Here is a 21,037-nt window from a genome sequence, read left to right as displayed (position 1 = left end):
CTGTCTATGGTTGGGTGCTCTCTCAAACTGTCCAGTAATATAACACTCTGATGAGCGCTGCAGTTATTTATACTTCATATCAAATTATTCCAGAAGAATATTAAACATGGAGTCCAACAATGAAATCAGCACAGTGCTACAGTGTATGTAAATAGAGTTGCGTAATCACATGTTTTGAATTCCGCTAGATGTCAGCATGAAACGTCGTGTTTCGGGTTTTCCCCGCTCTTCCATCTGTTGTTAGAGAAAGCTCTGCATGTGCCAGGGAGGAGGGAGCCCACTGCAGCGTGCACTGAGCAGGGAAGGCATAGTGAGGATGAAGGTGCAGCCCACTGTGAACAAGCATGATTTACTGTCGGACTGGTCTGGTCTCCAGCATACCCCGCACACTACAGCACTCAGCTGATTAATCAGAGTCATTTCCATGAGTGATGGAGGCTCCAGTGCCTCAGAGGCTACAGAAAGCTAATAATCCCCAGCGGACAACAGCCACGCCTTGAAGGACGGTTACTGGCCGACGCTTTTATTCCGACTCTGTTACTATGAGCATCTGCCATTATTCAGCCCTCGCTACCCTGTGTCAGCCTCATTGTTATTAACATTGATCAGCTCAACATCCACTGAATGAGAATTCTTACCCTGGGGACTGCTGCTGCACAGTTAAGTGTTTGAATATGCAGCACCATTAGGGTCTGTACTAAATGCATACTGAGGAAGGAGCATAAATTCCTCATCTCTGGGTTTGCAAGAGGCACCAAAAAAAAATATCTTTTTTTCTTATCAGGATGAAATTTAATAAGAACTCAAACACAAAGAACTTTTTTAAACTTCAACTCATCAACTAAATTTTGGCCACTTGGGAGGCAGCTGAAACACAACACAGCAAAATAATCATTCTTTACACCCCTAAGGATAATATCTAGCTCTCATACTGCCAAATGCTGTATACAGCAGATTTTTAAAAGACAGCTGAAAACAGCTGCCTATTGCTCACAAAAATGATGATATGAGCAGGAAAAGTGAACCAAAACATAAAGTTCAAAGATGCTCTGTAGAGGGTCAGGTGATAATTCCCTTTGGGTTCGTCACTGCGAGCAACCCTATTTAGTTGTCCGTTATAAAAGCTTTGAATGTTGTTTAATTGCAGAATATCAAAAAAATACTTAAATTGCACAAAATCAGTTACTGGATTAACTCTGATTGGATTTGAATTTCAGTTGATTGAATAAATAATGATAAGAAGGAATTCTTAAATAACTGATTTACTCTGCACTATATACTGTATATAAGAATCTGTTCATTTTTTCAGAATTTGGATCATGTAAAATATTCCAAGATGATATCACAGAAGAAAATTAAATTTAGAAAAACAGAAAAATGTAAATTGTCAAATATTTTAAAAATAACCATGTGAAATGGCTTTATACATAACTAAAGTAAAAAGATAAAGGGTTACTCATAAGTAGGATCATTTATTACAAAATTAATCCGCCCAGTGTTCTCGATTAATTGTTTGGTCCACAGACATCAGAGACAAAAAAAAACCCAAAACAAAACACAAAAATGTCCATCACAGTTTTATAGAGCCCAAGGTGCTTTTTCTGAATAACTGTTAAAAACCCAAATAAATTTAATTAGCTACAACGTAAGGGAGGAGAAAGCAAATTGTCACATTTTAAAACATTTTTGCTTGAAAAATGATTTTTAAAAAATCAGCTCTTTATATAAGGCTTATATATTCAGTGTTTCAAAGATTTTTGCTTTAATATACCATTTTATGCACCTAGTGATATGATGGAGGATATAATACTTATGAGTATTGATTATTTTTAACCTACAAAACCACAGTAGTAACTAAAACAGGTAAAATCTAAAAATTTGCCATTAGGTCCTAAATTTGGTGTTTTCACCCACAATATTTCACTCTTCCGTTGAAATAACACACATTGTCGCAGCAGATTCTGCACAGCTGTGTGAAAACACATAATGGAAACATGTCTCCAGCAGAGGGGTTTCCCTCTAGCTGTGCCAGATCTAAAATGGGCCAACACAATAAAACACACAGTGCTGCATTGTTGCACCTCCTCACATCTGCAGCACCACATCGCAGCACAGACACAGAAGCAGATCTAATCGCTGACCGCCAGCCGCGGCTTTTTACATTTACCACAAATACATGAAGGCTGCGCTCGCTAAAAAGATTTGAAGATCGGGGGAAGCGGCAAAAATGCTTCACTGCTTCATGTTTAGAGCAGACATAAATCATACGACTTCACTTGATAAAAAGAAGCACTAGATGTGATCGTTTGTGCCGTATATGAGGCATCAGGACACATCTTTTATGTTTTTTTTTTTTTTTTGCTCTCCTATCACCCGGAGAGAAAAGAAGCATCACTCCTGTCTCTTTGCCATCCTGCATTTCTATTTTTGTCTTTTTCTGTCGAGGTTGTGTTGGATATCTCCAGTGTCACCTTGTGAAAGCACAGCTTTTACTCATTGCATAGAAACACATGGCATTACATGTGATTTTTTTTTCGGAAAAGACTGGGTAGGGCGATGCATTTTAATGGCTTCCCATACTCATTGACTGAATGGCTTGAATACATGGCTGCAAGCAGTTAGTCTCCACAACACGCACGCCTTATTAAATATGCATTGTAAGTTGCACTGGATGTCCCTGGAGACTTGGCCTGTTTAGTTCAAAGTGAGGTCTGATGGAGTTTTTCTTTCTCTTAGTCAATTGAATTACTAGAATATTAGCATATTTTGGTGTGTACAGCAGTAGTCAGCAGTGTAAAACTATGACGAGAGCGTTTATATTTGTCATCTGTCACTACAAATCACTTTGCTTCTGTGTTTCATGTCTCATGGGGCAGGTGCCAGTGTTGTTCACCATGGGTTTACCCAGCATGCCATGAATCTCGGGTGGATCAATATCCTGTTCCCACTCAGACACTGAATCAGACCTGCCTGAGTTTCAGGGCACTGGGCTGTGAGATATCTCTCACAGTGCACAAAGGAATACAGGCTTCACTAGCTTTCATGGATCCAATAGCGAGGCTTAAATGTCAAACCACATTGTTGATGAGGAGGGAATATAAACTATTGGGCTTTATTTAGCACAAATCGCATTGTGAAGGCTGCCATTTTACTTTCACCCCTCACAAAACAATATGGAGGCAGTGAGATGCAGGAAAAGCTGAAGTAGCCACCCTCCAGGTATGGTTGTACTCTGTGACCCTAAATATTCTGTTCTTGTAGTCAGTAAATCCCATAAAAAGACAAAAAACAGTGACAATTTTATCATGCTACTGAGTATATTCTGTGTAGCCAAAGCCTCATTTGTGCTGTCGAGCTCCATTTTTGTCACTCTGTTGCACTGCATGGTCTTTCATTATGAATGTGCACTGTTATTTTGAGTGAATCCTACATATAGTGCAGTTGAATACTTACTAGAAACAAAATGTGTGTCAATCCGCTGCAGAAAATAGTCCCTAACAAATGCACTATTTACACCAGTTAATCCAAAAAACTACAATGCCCAGCTTTCTAAAGAACAATAGTAAGCCTTTTCTCAAAATGAAACTGTATATTTATGATCATTTTTATAGGTGTACTATGCAGGAATTGTTGGTTACTGCTTGTGTGTGGTGGGACCAAATAATTGTTTTGCAAGTCACACATCTTTGCAATCGAGTCCCAAGTCAAGTCCCAAGTCAAAACTAACAACTCCCAAGTCCTAAATTTTTAGTTTTGAGTCATAAACAAGTCTTAATGCCTGCTTCACCACATGTAAGGACATTTTAACAACAGAGTAAAAATATGTTATATGAGCAAAATTCAATGTTTCTTTTTAAAAATTAGCATTTGTTTTTCCTTAAAAACAGGTTTGCTAGAACGAGTGCAACTGATCTTAATCATAAAAAAGTAGTGATGACAGTACACTTTCATAGCACATAGCACTACTAGAAGTAATCCACCAAAACAGCAATTTTTTATATTCTTGTCCAGTCTTGTTTTTCTTTAAATTTCCTGCAGATTGGTTTGGGGAAAGTTGTCAAGTACTATTGAGTCAAAAGGTTCAAGTCTAAGTGAAGTCACAAGTCATTGGCATTAAAGTCAAGTTGCAAGTCTTTTTTGATTTTGTCAAGTCTAAAGTCATCAAATTTGTGACTCGAGTCCAAGTCATGTGACTAAGATTCATACTTCTTCTGTCTATAAACAGTATAACCAGTGAAAGTTAAAGTAAAAACCAACCCCAAATTCACTCCTGTTCACTTTATTTTGCGTTTTTTTTTTTCAGCTCTGTGTCGCCGGTTTCATTGCTTCTTCTTTGATGTATAATCCTTATAATGTGGCACCTGGTTGCTAACTTATTTAAACTCACAACTTCCAGCTGTGCGAGGAACATCTCAAACACTGCAAAGTAAGAAGAAAATAAAGGCAGAGGGCAGGTATTCTATAGATAAATACACCACCACACACTTCTTGTGGGTCATACGTGATAATTGAGAGAGATCACTTTAGCGTGAGTCAATACATTTTTTTTTTAGCAAAATTCTGCATAGTATATCTTTTTTTAATTATTATTTTTTGCACGCTTTTGATTTATGACAGCGCAGCTGGAGATAGACAGGAATGGTGCTTCTGATGAATTTGTTGACGAAAAAAAGTCTTGAGTAACGCCAGCTTTACCGCTTAGTTTGTACACTAGCAAAGGTGAAGGTGAAGATATCAAGATGATAAGAGCTCTCATTTTTCTTTATGTGGGTGTTATTAGGACAGCTTCACCTCCCCTATAATTACCAGATCACTTCTAATTCAAAACCACCAACCATGCATCCAGCCTGGACCCAACACTGAGAAATGGTATTACCACAGACAGGAAACAAATTACATTCCTCTCTCGCTCCAGTTGTATGTTTTGAAATTACAAAAAGTCATCTCCCTCTCTCTCACTCTCTCTACCTTCCATTTTCTCTGATTGAGACTTTATTGATTTCTGGTTCAAGTGCTCATTGCCGGCCAGTAAGAAGGGTGATTCACTTAGATGACGATGATAATTCTCGGTGACACGCAGTAATACCCAAAGGGCTCCAAACTGTCTGGTTCAGCGTTGGTGTAAAGCGAAAGAGTGCGTCACATATCGTCATTAAACAAGCAGATTTACACAGTAATGTGCCCACTGGAAGGGAAAAAAAATGCAGTATGAGTTAAAGTGGGCCCGGGCAGCGATGCTGAGGATTTTAGTATACTAGAAATATATATATATTTTTGTAACCCTTTTTTTGGCGATTATTATCACATGAGCACACCCAAAAGCCTCATTACTGAGCTTAGATGCTTTAATAAAGCTGTGCAAGGTCAGCAAAATGTTTCAAATCCTACCAATATATTTGCACACTTATATACGCAATACCCAGCTAGTCCTTGTGCTTGTTGTAGGATTAAAATCTTCCTTGATGACAGTGGGAGTGGTGCAAGTCTAAAGACATAATTCAGATAAATGGATAGAGATGGCAAGAGAGAAAGAGACTCAGCAGCAGACTATTGCTGCAGTAAGCACACAGCAAATGACGTGCTTCTTCTTGTCTTATTATCTAGAGGTCTCATATACAGTATGGCATTTTTACCCTTGTTTACTTATTTACATTCACTCTTTTTTTCATGCAGCAGCAGCTCAGGAACATATCTGAGCCCCGCGGAGTTCCCGTGCAGCTGTGCTATATGAACGAGGGTGTGGGTGCCGGTCGGACAGTAGAGCATATGGATGCTTTTGGAGTGCCCTTATGCATTGGACCGGGGCACAGATTGCTGCATACAGCACCTTGTGAGCAGCATCACAAATCAGCCGGCCAGGGTAGTGAGAGCTGGAGTGGAGGGAGAGATGGAAGATGGAGAGAAAGGGGGAGAGGGGGGGGAAAAGGGGAGGGGAGGGGGATCCTTTCAGTGACAGAGATAGAAAGAGTGGAGCGAGGGAGAGGAGGAGGGGATTGAGCGAAACAGAGGTGGGGGTAGTCACCGAGAGAATGTGTGAGCGTGTGTGTGTATGTGTGTGTGTGTGTGTACGGGAGAGTAAGTAGTGCTGCAGTGGAAACAGTGCGAAGAGGACTGCAGTTTCTGGTGCTGATGGGAGAGCGGTCGAGGGACATTATTAAGGCATTGTAACATTAACCCTAAGTGCCTCTTTGGTGAATGGGTTAGCCTTTTGTGGAGAACAGGATTACGGAATTACGGTAGTGCTGGTAAGGGCGTATTTCAACTCTCTTCTCAGCATTGCTTGAACACTTCCTTTGAGGAATCTGGATCAGAGTTACAAGGCTGGGGGTTGCTTTCTGCAGGCTGTGTCTGACTTGGCGTTTCCTTTTTTGTTGGTTTTCATAATGCAGGTGCTGTGTGCATGTTACTTCCTGGTGCATGTGGTCCAAACTTTAATTCATGAGCCTTGTGAAGGGAATACTGAACATCCTGCCTCTCGGATCCAGCTCTGGACCTTGTCTTCACCCATTTTGTGTGCAATCCATCAAGATTCCACATCAGGTTTTTTTGAAGAGGGGGTGAGATGTAGCTCTGGATGTAGATTATTCTCATTGATCATGCCTCATTTAGCTTGCCTGACGGGTGTAGTACCTCTTTCCTGGAGAGTGTCCAGGAGGCTGCCCTGCTGACAGATGCTCTGCTTACCCCTGTAGCCACATCGGCATCTTTCATGACCTCCCCAAAACACACGGAAACAAACAACCGGAGCCAGAAAATTGCAAATTAAACCACCGCACTGTATCAATACTGTGTTATAAACGCAATGTAACCAAACGGACACAAGCCACGGTGCTCTTTATCTTCTGAGAGTGATGAGTAAGACATGAAAAGAGGCTGACAGTTGTGCTGAGGAGTATAGAGGGGTGGGGATTTTTTAAAGTGCTGCAGGATGCTCTTTTTTTCTGCTGTCTCTCATGGGACATATAGCACAGGCAGCGCTGAGGTGACAGCACCAAGGACAAAACCCATCTTGGGCTGCTAAACCTCCTCATGTCGAGTCTTGCAGGTCTGCATCATTAGCAAAACAGAGTTTTCATGAAATCAAATTCAAATTAATGATAACAAGCTGACTGTGAATAGATAGGGTGTCATTTCCTCCAGTTTAAAACAAATCCAATAATTCTCACATTATGCGCAAAGAGATTATTCATGTCTGCTTCGTGTCCTGAAGTAACATCCCGAAATATAAACCAGGTTTATTCTCCTGAGAGTCCCTGGTGTAATTATCAGATACAGTCAATAGCTTGTATTCAGAGTGGTCACATGATCACTCAGGTTTCAGGAGTGTGGTAAACAAACCCCGAGTATGGGATGTGAGGGGTCATATTATATGTATATGCAGCTGCGTGTATGCTATACTTGCATACATGTTTACTCCTCCAATATCCGGAGTGCAGGAGACTGTTCTGAGCATGCTCTGAAGGTTTCTTTTTTTGTCAGCCTCTAAAACATTCAGGCAGGCTCATTAAGTACGTACCTCAGGCTGCCGCTCCCATTGGCTCTCACACTGAGAAATACTCTCCGACTCTCTCATACATAACCAGAAAAAATGAGAGGACGCTTTGAAGTTCACCGGTCTTATTTCTTTTTTTTCTTTTGGCTCCCTCCAAGAAGGCAGCTGGTGCCCGTTTGCAGAGGACTGCTCAGAGAAGAGGAGAAATAAAAGAGGCTTATTCTAACTGCCTCCCAGAGTGTCTTGCTTGAGTGGGTGTGCCCTCTTGCACCCACATCAGCCTTGTTTTCCCACTTCCTGCTGCTTCATTATTTCTTCAGCTGGTCATATTTTAAAGTATTCTGCAAGCAGAGGTGTGTTCAAAGTGGCAACCCCTGCTGCACTCTGAGGATGAGTCAGTGATTTTCTCTCTGACACATTAGCACAACTATCATTGGGACTGCTCAGCCACTGTCAGCTTCCCACACCAGGTGAGAGCTGAGTCTTCCCAGTTCTGGCCCCAGCCCATTTGATGTTGTGTTGCTGGCAGAGGATGGCAGGGAGCGTCAGTGTTAAATGGTCAGACGCTGTCACCAGTCACGGCACCCTGCTGCGCTGACAGGGCATTTTCACCACTCTTTAATCTTCAGAGGGAGAAAAACATGCCAATTTTTGTTGCAAGACCTCAAGCAGCGTTTTTTTGTTTTCTCACTGGAGGAGAAGATTTGTGATGGTCAGAGGGAGCGTACTACAGAGCAGGGTAACACTCTGCTGTAGAGAATGAGTGAAAATATTTTCAGTGTGTTTCATCATACTGGAGATGTTTTGTGTAACGCCCACAAAGTTACAGCAAAAGCTTTGAATTATGCAGAGGTTTTTTGTGTCAAAAGTTGGACAAATATGCAGGAGTTCATTTAGAGGAACAGTTTGACATTTTGGGAAATATGTGGATTTGCTTTCTGGGGCAAGTTTAGATGAGAAGATTCATACCACTCTTATGTACAACCAGCAGTTGATTACTTTAGCTTAGCACAAATACTGCAAGAAGAGAGTATCAGTAAGCCTGGCTCTGTCCAAAGTAACCTACCAGAACTACCAACGCTCACCAATTTACATGTTTCATCTTGTTTTTTTAATCAATACAGAAACGAAAGGGTACAAAACCAAAACCGCCAAGCTATCTTTTGTCTGGGAACACGGAAACTACAACAAAAGAAAAGGTCTTGACATCAGTGACACCGTTTGAATTTTGTATTGGTGCAAGACTTTGGTACCACTTCTATTGAGGTCAGTGGGTTGGGCACGACAAATCACACTATAAAACATCATATCTTTGCTGCTTCAAGTTTGACTGAAAAATCCTTCCATCAGATTAAGTAATAAAATATTTGTATTGGGTTTTGAATATAGAAAAACACACCAATACATAAAACAATATTTTTTAAAAAGTGCAATACACAGTACACACCCTTAGATCTACATATACACGATGCAAAACGTAGCCGAGCTAAAGGATTGCAATGCCGGCCCCATTTACTCCAACAGAAGTGGCACCAAAGTCTGACTCCAGTGCAAAATTCGAATGTTGTCACTGACATCACGACCTTTCCTTCTTTCAGAATTTTCTTGGCTGGGACCAGCAACTTCTTGAAGTCTGCTAGTTGCCTGGCAACTGCTCATAGACAATAGAAACAGTCCAGTAGACACCCCTCTATAACATGGTGAATTTTCATCTTTTCAGAGGCTAGCTGTCTTCCCTTGTTTCTAGTCTTTATGCTAAGCTAAGCTAACTGGTTGTAGCTTACTATATAGTTGATGGATTGATTTCAATCTTATCATCTCCAATAGAAAGCAGTGAGGCATCTTTCCCAAAATGTTAAACTATACTGTAACTTAAAAAGATATTTTGTACTTGCTGTCTTCATATTGTCCTTCTCCAAACAAGAACCCTGATAGTTTTGTCCTATCTGCAGTGCTGCAGAGGCCCACTCCTCTTTTACAGTTTTTCCTCACAGCCTTACATGCAGATTGGGTCACTATCTCTGTGACAGAATGATTAATCGACCTATCAGGGGACGGGGAAAGGGGTTGTGCTGAGGGGGAGAGGGAGGATGTATGGCAACTGGCTGTAAATGATCCCTGCAGCTCCTCGCTCAGCATTCAAACCCTGGTGCCTCCCACCTCCTTTTCAAGGATCTCTCCTGATAATAGCTGAGTCACATTCAGCTGCAGGTGAGAATAAGCATTGTTTTATCTACACAAGCAGAATTGTAAATGAGCCTCTCTGGACTGCCTTTCAGGTCAGCACACAATGAGGGAGAGGCTTTTCTCTAATTCTCTTCTGCGAGATGATGTGCACGGCACCTTTTTGACATCCTTATCTTCACAGTTGCCCTCACATCAGCTGTGGCACCAGCAGGATTTCCTGATGCAGTTGCATTTTGTTGACAAAAAGGTGTAATTGCCATCTTGACATCTGTGATTGATGGTCAGGGTCTTTTCTTGTGGACGCTTGTGTTGTGTGTTTGCATTCTGAATGTTTGTGAAATCCTGAGGCTGAACACGGGGGGCTGATGCCTCTGTAAATGGCCTGTCCTGGACGGCTGCATAAGCAGTTCTGCTGACTGTGTTGTAGATTGGGTGCTGAGTGAATGTGTAAATGTCATTCAGTCTGTTGTGTTTTGGCACAGATATTACTAAAAAGTTACAGAGCTGGCCTAAAAAAATAGAGTTCATCTTAGGTTAGTTTGGCACTAGTGAAATAAGCTTTTAAACTGTAAGATTTGTTGAAACTATTGTAAAAGAAATGAAAACATTAACTGTAGGCTGTATGACCCGCATTAACCCCAAATCAGGAGACATGCACTCCTCAAAAAGAGAAATGGCTAGCAGGATTTTTGCTGATCACTGAAGCTAGCGCCTTGTTAGCTGAATTTAATGGCTTAATTACAGTTAAGTCACATTAAAGCATCCGGACAGATGCTTGGCACTTTCCCATAGATGTATTGTGGCAGGAGACTTGAAGGTTCTTGGTCAAGAATCTGGCTCTGGCACACGCTGTGCACCGTGTGCTGCTTTTTTGGATTTGCCAGAGCTTTTGTCAGTCTCTTGGCTCTCCACCATGTACAAAAGAGGGAGTGTTTTGCAACTACAGTGGTCTACCTTGCAGGAATCTGTCTCTGCCACACACTTGGCGTTTATCTGACTGTGCATGCCAGCCGAGATCTGTTCGGGATCATACAATGACATTGCACATGTGTGCACGAGCAAAGTCGAAGAGATATCTTTATGCAGCAATGAAGAAGCACAGAAAGATACTAGGTTTGCAGTGATATACCAGTTTTAAGGTATAAGATGATATGACGATTATCATATTGTGTACTTGTGCTTATCTACAATATTGAAAAAAATGCAGCTGGGTGCAAAATCACACCCTTCAGTTATTTTCAAAAGAGAGACTTTTTACACATAATTCCATTAAAAAATGGTTTCAGGTCTTAATTATAGTGATAAAACATTTGTTCAACCAAAACTGACCCCTCTGTTTCATTCCTTTAAGGGTCAATGTGACTGATGATAATAATTTTGTAATGCCATGATACTGTGATATTTTCTGAGACAGTTGTACCATGAAAATGTCATACTGTTACAACCCTAATAGATACAACCAGCAGAAGCTATAAAAACTGCATTTTTAGAGGTTCTGTATGTAACCCAGACTTTCAGAATTTTTGAAACCTAAATGCAATCACCAGAAGTGAAAAGCTAATATGAGGCTTTAACCTACACCACGGTCCCAGCGTTTTATAAAAGAGCCCTCCCATTATGTTTTTTTTTAAATGAAGCGCTACGCTGTTTCTATGGTTTTGCTGTCAACGTTTTTCCAGCGACACTTCTCAGTGTGATCGGCCCTTGAGTTAACATTAGCTACTGTTGCACAATAGCAGAGTTGAAAAGAGACTAGACCCTCTGGAACATGAGTAACATCTCATCCTTTGGATTTTCCCAGAACGGCCTGAGTACTTTGCACAGAAGTCAGTTCCCAGTGTGCTCGAGATAACCAAAAAAGTCGGGGAAAATCTCAGTTTTTTAGTTACGTTACAACCTGTTCAACTATTGGAAATAAAATAATAAACTGGGCTAATACATGTAAAAACTTACAGACAACCTTTAATGATGCTGTTAAGTTAGGAGAAACTCTCAGCTCAATATTTTCACTCACACTGAAATAAAAAATGCATACTGAAATTTTTATCAATAATGAGCTCAGTTAATGAGAAATAATAGAAAAAATAAATTCATCATTTTGAATGAATTTTCCTTAAATACAGCTAAATATACTCTTAGGTTTGGCTCAGGCCAAGTTCCACACAGTATCTCATTCTTCAGCGGTAAATAACAAGCAATGCAGCCATCAGTATCCCCCCTGTAATCCTATTAAAACTCGGCCAAAATGAGACCATTATGACTGTGGGAGCCCCAAGTCCATTTCAGCAGGGGTGAATTACCATAGAGTAGCAAGAGTTCAGGAACAAAGCTGCACATTATCTCTAATTGAAACAACTCCACCATCTCAGCTCGGCTTTTCCGACTACAGTAATGCTCTGTCTGATGGATCTAATAAAATACTATGCCCCCCTGTTCTCCAAATGTTCCAGTGCATATTTCCAGCTGAAATCGAGTCCAGACGGTTCAGAGGTCAGCTGTGACTCAGCGGTAGCCGAGCCAATATTCTCCTCCCATTTCCTTCAAGTGTGTTTATCATAAATTCAAGATGCACATGATGTCTTTGAACCAATACCTTTTTAAATGATATCCTCGAAATCTTGCACAACTTGGCTCACACCTAAAATAGCTCAGTGGGATTCAGATGAAAGAGTCACTCGGCATAGCAAATAAAAACTCAGAGCACACACACGCACATACGCATGCAACTTCCCAGAAGGAGATAATCTGCCCCACTGTGAAAGACATACCACTTTGCATAAAAGTAACATTTACGCATATCTGAAATTATCAAATTAAGAGTCTCTCTAGTGCTTGGAGAAAGTTACTGACTTCTTGTATATTTTTAAATAATCCAACCGAATTTACTGAAGCAATCACATTAGTGAGACTTGAAGGAAATGAAGCTGCGCAGGATGCGCAGCTACTAGAGCTGGAGGCCAAGCACTCCGCCCGCCCACGCATAACCCATAATGTCACAGATGGCAGGGGCCTCAGTGGAGGCTGAATGATTTCACTGGGGTTGTGTTATTCAGATTACTTTTTACCTTTGGAGGACCCCGGTCGTCTGGTGGCCGGTGACAACCGAGCGGCCATTCCTGCCGTTTTTTCTCTTTGACGACGACAACCTTTTCACTGTGACTAATATTCAATACTTAATTTGCCGCCCCACTGCTTCTGACTGTTGCCCCGAGCTGCAGTTGTATGACCCCATGACCAGTTTTCTCTCCTTTTACAGAAGCCATTTTGAAAGACCTTTTGTATTCCATCACTAATGCAGCACACAGAAGCTCAGATTTTAACAAATATATAGATTGGCCACTGGCAGACAGCTGTGATCTGGTTTAAAGGCAAGTTGTAAGGGCCGGGGGAAACTAAAGGACTTCACCGTCTGGCTGTAGATTGTTAATTAATCAGTGTTCGGGGTACTTGTTGTCGTGTAATGAAACAGCTGCATGACTTTTAGCTCCCTCTCCTTAGGTTGTTTTCTCTTGTATCTGACCTGGGTGCTAATAAGCTTTCAATAAACACAACCCTCCCCCTCACACTGCTTATCTGCAGCTGGGGTTTCCTGTCACTGGGGAGGATGTCACACTCTGTGGTCAGTCGGTCATCAAACGCATGACTTTAGATAAGGAAGCAGCATGTCTTAGTCATGTGTATGCAGAGTATGGAGATGTAGTTGTTATTATTAGAGTTTGACAGGTGGGAGGCAATTAAGTAAAAGCAGTTAGCCTGTAGGCATATCTTAGCGTTTCTAAGTGACTCATTTTTCTCTAATGATGATGAAGACAACATATGATGTGATAATCCATTAGTGTGCATGAGTGTGATTAAAAAATCTGCTACTAATCTTATTTATCTCTTATAGTCTTATTTATTGCATAAAACGTATTCAGTTCAGCACATTAAATGTACTGCAAGGTGAGCCCCGAAAGTTTAGGGGGAAAGACGCCGACCACAAAACCACAACGTTCCTGATTGGGCTGGGCAGTGTTTTCAAAAATGATGATGCCAGTACTAATACCTTAAAGTGACACAAATACCAAAACAGTACTTCATTGGTATAACTTTTTATTTCATTTCATTCAAAACCAGTTATGTGTATGGAGTGGTGTGTATAGTGGCCATACTTTCAAACGTTATTGCGGCATCTTATAATGCTGAACTGTCAATACACGGTGCTTGACTTAACCTGACCACAGATTGTATGAGTTGCAGCTGCTGCAGTAGTGGGCCAATCACATTAGCATTAAATCAAAGAACACTTGTGGTAATTGGCTGCAAGCAAAACCATACGTATAGTCTTTTTTTCTAAATCTGGGTACAGAGAAGAGATGAGAATTCCTGCATACAGTCCTATTACTTGCAATATACTTTATTCAAATATGCAACATTTCAGTCCTCAAAAGTGTAGAAACAAAGAACATGTCAAAATATATGTAGATAATTCCTCCTCAGGTGAGGTCAATCAGAAGCATTAGCTGTTTTTACAATCATCCCACAGTCTGTGTGAATTTAGCTTATTAGAAGGCACCTACCACCGTCAAATTTGATAATTATGGGCAACAGCTACATCTGTGTAAACTTTGAATGATATCCTTTGAAAAGCATGTCAAACATGTCAGCAATGAAGTCAGGCTAATGGCAAATCTCATGGCAAAATAATAACAATAACACCTCTTTCTAGGCCAACCCACACACACAGCTCCAAATGGGAATCAGGCAACACAAAGACCAAATAGCCATAATAAACAATAGAGAAAGGGTTACATAATGGGAATATATTAAGAGAAGAAAGTATAAACATATTTAATATAGGAAAACATGAATATAGAAAAACAAATACATCGAATTGAAATATGGCCAAATAAACATCATGCTGACAATATGCACAGACCATTCAACAGGGCCAACCAGGGTACAAAACAGATCAAATTTAGGTATTATTTGACTGGAGAAGATTTGATACTATTTGGTACTATATTATTTCGGTTGATACCTTAAAGGTATCAGTACCAATACACAGCCTTCATCTCTGATTTGAAAACACCTGTGCTGCAAGACACACATCATGTGAAAGCAGTGAAAATATGTCATGATACTGTAAGAGTAAGAATCAAGATGAAAGTTATCATCTCTTTCTAATTATTCAGTTATTAAATCTATATCACAGATCATATAAGAGAATGTGCATGTAGTCAAGTTCGAGAATCTTTTGGCTGTTTTGAGAAGACGTTCCTAATATCAGCTATAATTAAGTAATTGTGTACTCTGTGTATACCGTGTGAGCCACATCAAACACAAATTGCCATGGCTTTGTGATGGGGAAAGTATTTCTGATTCTGGTTACATAAAGTCAATGATTTTACCATGGAACAGCAGTTTGTTTATTTCTGCTATATGAAAGCAAATTATTTTTTTGAATCCATTTGAAGATGTTCTTAAAAACAATTAGCTGAATTCTTTTGAAATGAAAGATGCAAACAACACAGCTTCTCCCAGCTTTCACTGATTCCTCCTCAGAGTCTACAGTAGTGATCTTTCTTTTTACAAATATTGAAGCCATCTGCTTTCACCTTGTGTCTCGCCTGATAGACTTTAAGAGAGACGTTAAACCTTCATGCATCACAGTTAATTTCTCAGTCAAACTGCTGTGTGAGTACGTGTGGTTGCTACACCCTGTTTGTTTGTGCACCAAAGATAAAAGTGCTTGATCCCCATCCAACTCGGAGCAGTGTGTTTAGTGATAAGGGCCGGATCATGCCCATGGCTGCGCTGCTCTGGGCCGGGGAGCCGAGCCATTTTGTTTTAGCTAATTCTGATGACTCAAACGCTAACGAAATGAGACGCACGTTGGGAGATGGAGCTCAAAACTCCCACAGATTTCAGTAATTGAGTATTATAGGAAATGCATATTGGATAAGAGGTCTATTTTTAACTTGCATTGCATTCATCACAGGGAATGTTTCCTGATACTGCAGGATCACCCCGATTCACACTCACACACAGTTACTCACATTTACGCCTGGAGGCTGCCCAGTACAACCATAGTCTGAACTGGTCATCGTGGAGCACCACTTGAGCAGATAGAGGTTAAAAGTCTTGCTCAAGGGCATCTCATTGGTGGTAACAAGCAAGGGGCAATCCGTGCTCTAATACCTCTCTAAAATGTAATCTTTTGGTTCAGGGATTAACCACCAACCACCTGTATTATAATTTAACACAATCTTTTTAGTGTGGCAACTTTTGCATCTACTTATCACATATTTAGTTATTTTTGAGTATATGTTGTTCAGGTCGCTCTGAGTTTTAGCTGTGGGGTGTCTGTTTACCAGTCCCAACTGACCTGCTACTTTGGTCCAGACTATTTGACGGATTGCTCTGAAATGTGGTGCAGACATTCATGCTTCTCAGAGGGTAAATCCTAATAAATTTGTTGATCCTCTGCCTTTTACTCTAGTGTCACCAGCAGGTGAACATTTTGACTTATCAAGAGAAATACCTCAACATACACAAAATGGATTTGGTGCAGAAGTTTATACAGAAAGTTATGTTTCCCAGAGGATCTATCATGTTACTTCTCCAAATGTTCCTTAAGTGCCAACAGTGCATAAGATATTTTAACAATTATCAGATGGACTGATGAAATCAGGATTCATTGTAATCATTCAGGAATCCCCTTAGTGTCCCCCTGAAACATCTGGCAGAGTGTCATGTGATTCTGCATATTTACGTATTTTCTGTGTAAACAGAAAGCGAGCGAGGGGCCGTCTCTCAGTAGCCAGTAGATATGTAGTAGCCGGTCTAATGTAACATGCAATCATGGAGTTGGCTGAGCTGAAATGACAGTGGCGAGTGCTAGCCGTGCTAAGGGTGCAAACACGGCAACATTGCTGACAGAGCTAACTATACTATACTAAGGTGGTAAACAATAATTCTTCTGATCATCACCATGTTAGCACTGACATTGTGAGATGTTAGCATACTGACATAAGACGTAAGCTCAAATCATGGCTGTACCTACGTATAATCTCAAAAAGCTGCTTACATGGCTGTAGTTTGGTCTTGTTTTTTTATATATTTGAATTATTGGAACAACTAGATTTGTTATGAAGCATTTTTGCCTCTGTTCATATGGAGATTTCAGGATTAAGCCATTGTGACCTTTTTGTTATTCATGGGGTTAAGTTTGATGAACTAAACATCCTGTGTAGTTTTTATAGCCTCAGTCAACAGATAATAATGATTCCTCACAAAAAAAAAGGACCAAAGAAGGTAAAAGACTTCCTTCACCAGAGAAAAGGCTTTTTATATAGTTGATTTGTCTGGAATGAGCGCTGTGAGCTGGCAGTGAAGCAGGACTAATGGCTGTCATAAAACAATAGCGTAAGTCTGTGTCCTCTCTGTCCGTCCTCACTGTCGCCCTCGGAGCTGAGGAGATAAAATGCTGTAGCACATATCCATGAATGTTAATTTAATTGGTCTGGCTTGCCCTGATGTGTGGGGCAAACAGGATAAATTTCACATAAAGCTCAGGTGTAAAGTGGATGCTTTTAACATGTCACAACGTCTACAGTGGTGTCTAATAGAGAGCGGGGACAGTGAGGCACCTGATTGCTGTTTTATTGAGCAACACACTCATTTTCAAATGTGTGATGGGCTGAAATGATTCCGAGTCATTTTTTCAATTTTCTCAATAACCTTGTATGTATAATAGCTCAGTTTCCATCCCGGTATATCATAACAAGATCTTGGTTGTCTGTAACATCAGCCTGTAGCAGCAGTTATTTTAGATACGTATATTTTAAGATGTATGAACTGGCTCTGGCCCCTGAATAATACAAGCTCATCCATCCTGCTGTCAGCTTCAATTTAAATAATTTATACATGGCAATAAATAGAGGCAGAATCTCTGGCACCAACTTGGAGAATTGGAACTTGAAAAATAGGAATTTCCTCTTTTTTTCTGTCTTTTTTTACCCGTATCACCATGACTTTAAAAAAAAAATCAACAGCAGAAGTCTCCTCTCGTTATGCTTGTCATCTTTCTTTGCTTTCTGAACGGAGGTCTCGCCCGATCACTCATCACTCTGTCGGCAGGCTGCTTTCAGCTGCACTTGTCACACTGTGATTTCTGGAACCGATAAGAGCTCTGATTGAACATTTGTTTGGCCTGTGGAAACACCACCGGAGAACAGCCCGTAGTTGTTCATTTTGTTTTGTTTCTACGGTCAAACACCTTCGCCGGTCAGGCACTGTTGGCTTGAGTACAGGGCAGCGTCCAGACAAAACAAAAACGCGATAAATTGAGAATTGATAGTTATTTCTCATAAATACTGTCGGTAGCTGATCCCGAATCCATGACCCTCGCAACTCTGTGAAAAGTGTTAGAAACAGTACGAAGTGGCAGACTGTGGTGTAGACTGCCGTAATCAATCATTTTATTAAATGAATTCCTGTGCACCTCCTCAGTGGGGATGAATTGAACGTTACAAAGCCAAAGGGTTCGGACCTTGGTTGAGTCATAAAAAATAGCTTTTTCATATGTTCCCAAAACTTTTTCGCAATTGTTTTGCCCTTTCTGTATTGTCCCTTTTTTTTAACCTTTATTGGTGAAATGACCTTACACAATAAAAAGTGACATATATACATTGAAGATTAACAAGATAGATGTAATGGACAGACATACAGACAGTAACACAAAGCAGTTACGATGATGTATCTGATGATATGATAATAGTCAGAGACCAGAGATTGGCTAAAGAGAATGTTCTGTTTTAAGATAAGCATGTGAGACTCATTTAACTAAAGCAGAAGGAGTCTCTGTTTGTTTGTTTGTCTGTCTGTCCGTCTATGTCGAGTTTCTCAACAACATTCATCCGATTGACTTCACCCTTGGCGGGTGAATTGCTGAGGACACAAGGAAGTGCAGTGTTGAGGCAGAGCTCTTGAGATCTATGACATATTTATTGGTAGTTCGTTATGTACACACTGTGCAGTGTATTATATTGAGATATTGTATTATATAGAGAGGGGACCCTATTAACTGTTACACTGCCAAAAGGCATGCTGGGCACACTTTGCTCTCTGTTGCTCACTACACTCATGGATGTTAATAGAGAACTGGAAACAGCTGGATACAGTTGTGGGTCTAAAATAACCTGCATCCATGTGCTCATAGAGCCAGAACCAGCGTTTTTCTTTTAAAACTGCCTCCTCACGGCTCGGTCTCAGGCTCGCTCACATGAATGAAAGTTCATAATAATAACTATGCATTCGGCTGTTAGTGACTATTACTGTAACTGTTAGTACATAATGATTTAATTAAGGGCTATTTAAGTATTGATGTACCTTTGGGGAAAAACAATCAGCTGATTTACAGACATCTCTTTCACAATGCAAGTCTGTGAAGAAAAGCTTTTCTGGGCCCCATGGCATCATGTGACAGACGTGGAAGTTGTGTCTGGCCACATTCAAGAACAGAACCACTATCAATATACGCACAGGACTTTTATCAACACAAAAGTTATTTGCACATAACAGAACATGCTATCATAGAGTGCATTTAGTAATTTTACAACTATTATTATCATAATATGACGTGTTTGTTACCATAATTACTGTGCATCTCTCTCTCTCTCTCTTCCTCTCTCTTCCCCTCTCTCTTTCCTTTTTGTCATTATTGTAATTCAACTGTTATTTACGACATCTACTGCACGTCTGTCCGTCCTGAAAGAGGGATCCCTCATTATCCTCTGCCGCTCCCTGAGGTTTCTTCCATTTCTTTTAGCCCCCGTTTCAGGGGTTCTTTTTGGGGAGTTTTTCCATAGGTGATGTGAGGGTCTAAGGGCAGAGGGATGTCGTATGCTGTAAAGCCCTCTGAGACAAACCGTGTTTTGTGATAATGGGCTTTATAAATAAAATTGACTTGACTCGACTCGACTTGACTTGACTTAACAGATGTAGAAAGAGAAAAGAGATATTAAATTGTGGCAGATTTAAACATTTGGAAAATAAAGCTTTTGTTCTTGTAGAAAGCCAGGCTTTGACTTTGGCCATAAGATATTTACGAGAGCTTTTGCACCCAAGTGACACGCATACTCCAGCATTGCTAGGGGACATAACTACTGTATGTCATGGCAGGTATATTGCTCAGGACCCAAGGCAGCGCAGTGTGGAGTGTGAAGTTGTTTGGATGAGCAGCTCTCAAGAAAACCGCAAGCAGCAATACTTAGGGCTAAACAATCAGCCCATTCTTAACAAGCAGGCACTGCAGTCGTTTTGTAATACTGGTAGATATATTCTCATTCTTTGGACAACATGTCCAATATATTTTTTAATTACTTAATGCATGATTTTCAGCACATAAGTCCTTTGTGAGTCATCACATCCATCATCACTGATTTATTGTTGTTTAAGAATTATACTGTCATTCTTCTGCTAAATAGGATGTTTTTTTTAATTGTGAGCATTGAGTTTCTCGTAGAACATGAACTACATACATTTTTATGTGGTATTAAGATGCAGTTTGTCTTTGACATTGCTCCACTGCATTAGAGCTACTTCTGTTCACATTTTGTTCCATCACACCATGTGCGCTTAATATGTGCTTAAGGGTGATGTGTACTTATCAGAATCTTCAAAAGATGACATCATTTTTTTCTAAATTATGGGGTTTTTTTGCAAGCCATGCGCTTCCAGCTGTCTTTGTGCTTTCTGTGTTTTTGACATGGATACATGTATACGCTGGTTGACAAAAAGGCCTTTGGCAAAGAAAAAATAAGATTTTACTTTGATCATGTTTTTAACTGGATGTATGAGACATTACACTTTTTGAGTCATACCGTAATTATCCAACTAACAGGGAGTGAGTGAGCATTGCGCCATCAAGAAAAAAAAATTAACTTGAAGTTTAAGGGTGTAACAGCAAAATGTGTGGCTGGATTTCTTTTTTTTTTTTTTTTTTTTTTTTACAAATGTGCACCTCGCTATACTGTAATGCAAAACAAATAGAAGTTAGTGACACTCATTCCTCTGGGGGATTTATGTATAAACACATTATGCTTGTTTATATTTTTAATAATGTGTTTTAATATCTTAACTAGTGTGACTGTGTGATGACTGCTTTGTTTGAATGAATTGTCTTTATATGTGATATTTTTTCATTTGTTATTTGTTCTCAAGTCTATCTTATAAAAAGGATCTCAATTAAACCTCCAGGATAAATAGAGCTTAACTAACACCATGACAGATGAAAAAAAGCTCTTCCTTTATTTCACCAGCATTTGCATTCTCTGAACAGCAGACACATGAGTGGCAAATCTAGCAAAACCAGTT

The 21,037-nt window shown here is 40.1% G+C and overlaps 1 protein-coding gene across 7 annotated transcripts in view; it reads left to right on the top strand.

The window, feature by feature from the left end:
* Positions 1-21,037, top strand: part of LOC121946700 (synaptotagmin-2-like) — a 79,545-nt gene that overhangs the window by 40,062 nt on the left and 18,446 nt on the right. Inside the window, exons 1-2 of one of the 7 annotated variants that reach the window (XM_042491393.1) lie at positions 6,108-6,245; positions 6,390-6,557. The exons of 5 other annotated variants lie outside the window; for them this stretch is intronic. The gene's annotated coding sequence lies outside the window, so the exon portion shown is untranslated. Of the gene's footprint in view, positions 1-6,107; positions 6,246-6,389; positions 6,558-21,037 lie in introns of those variants that run through there. One more of the 7 variants, XM_042491391.1, reaches the window with a different exon arrangement.

This window comes from Plectropomus leopardus, chromosome 8, assembly GCF_008729295.1.
Source record: "Plectropomus leopardus isolate mb chromosome 8, YSFRI_Pleo_2.0, whole genome shotgun sequence".
In the NCBI taxonomy this organism is placed as follows: Eukaryota; Metazoa; Chordata; class Actinopteri; order Perciformes; family Serranidae; genus Plectropomus; species Plectropomus leopardus.
Note: the sequence above shows the minus strand (reverse complement) of the source record. Positions and strands in the feature narration are given on the sequence as shown.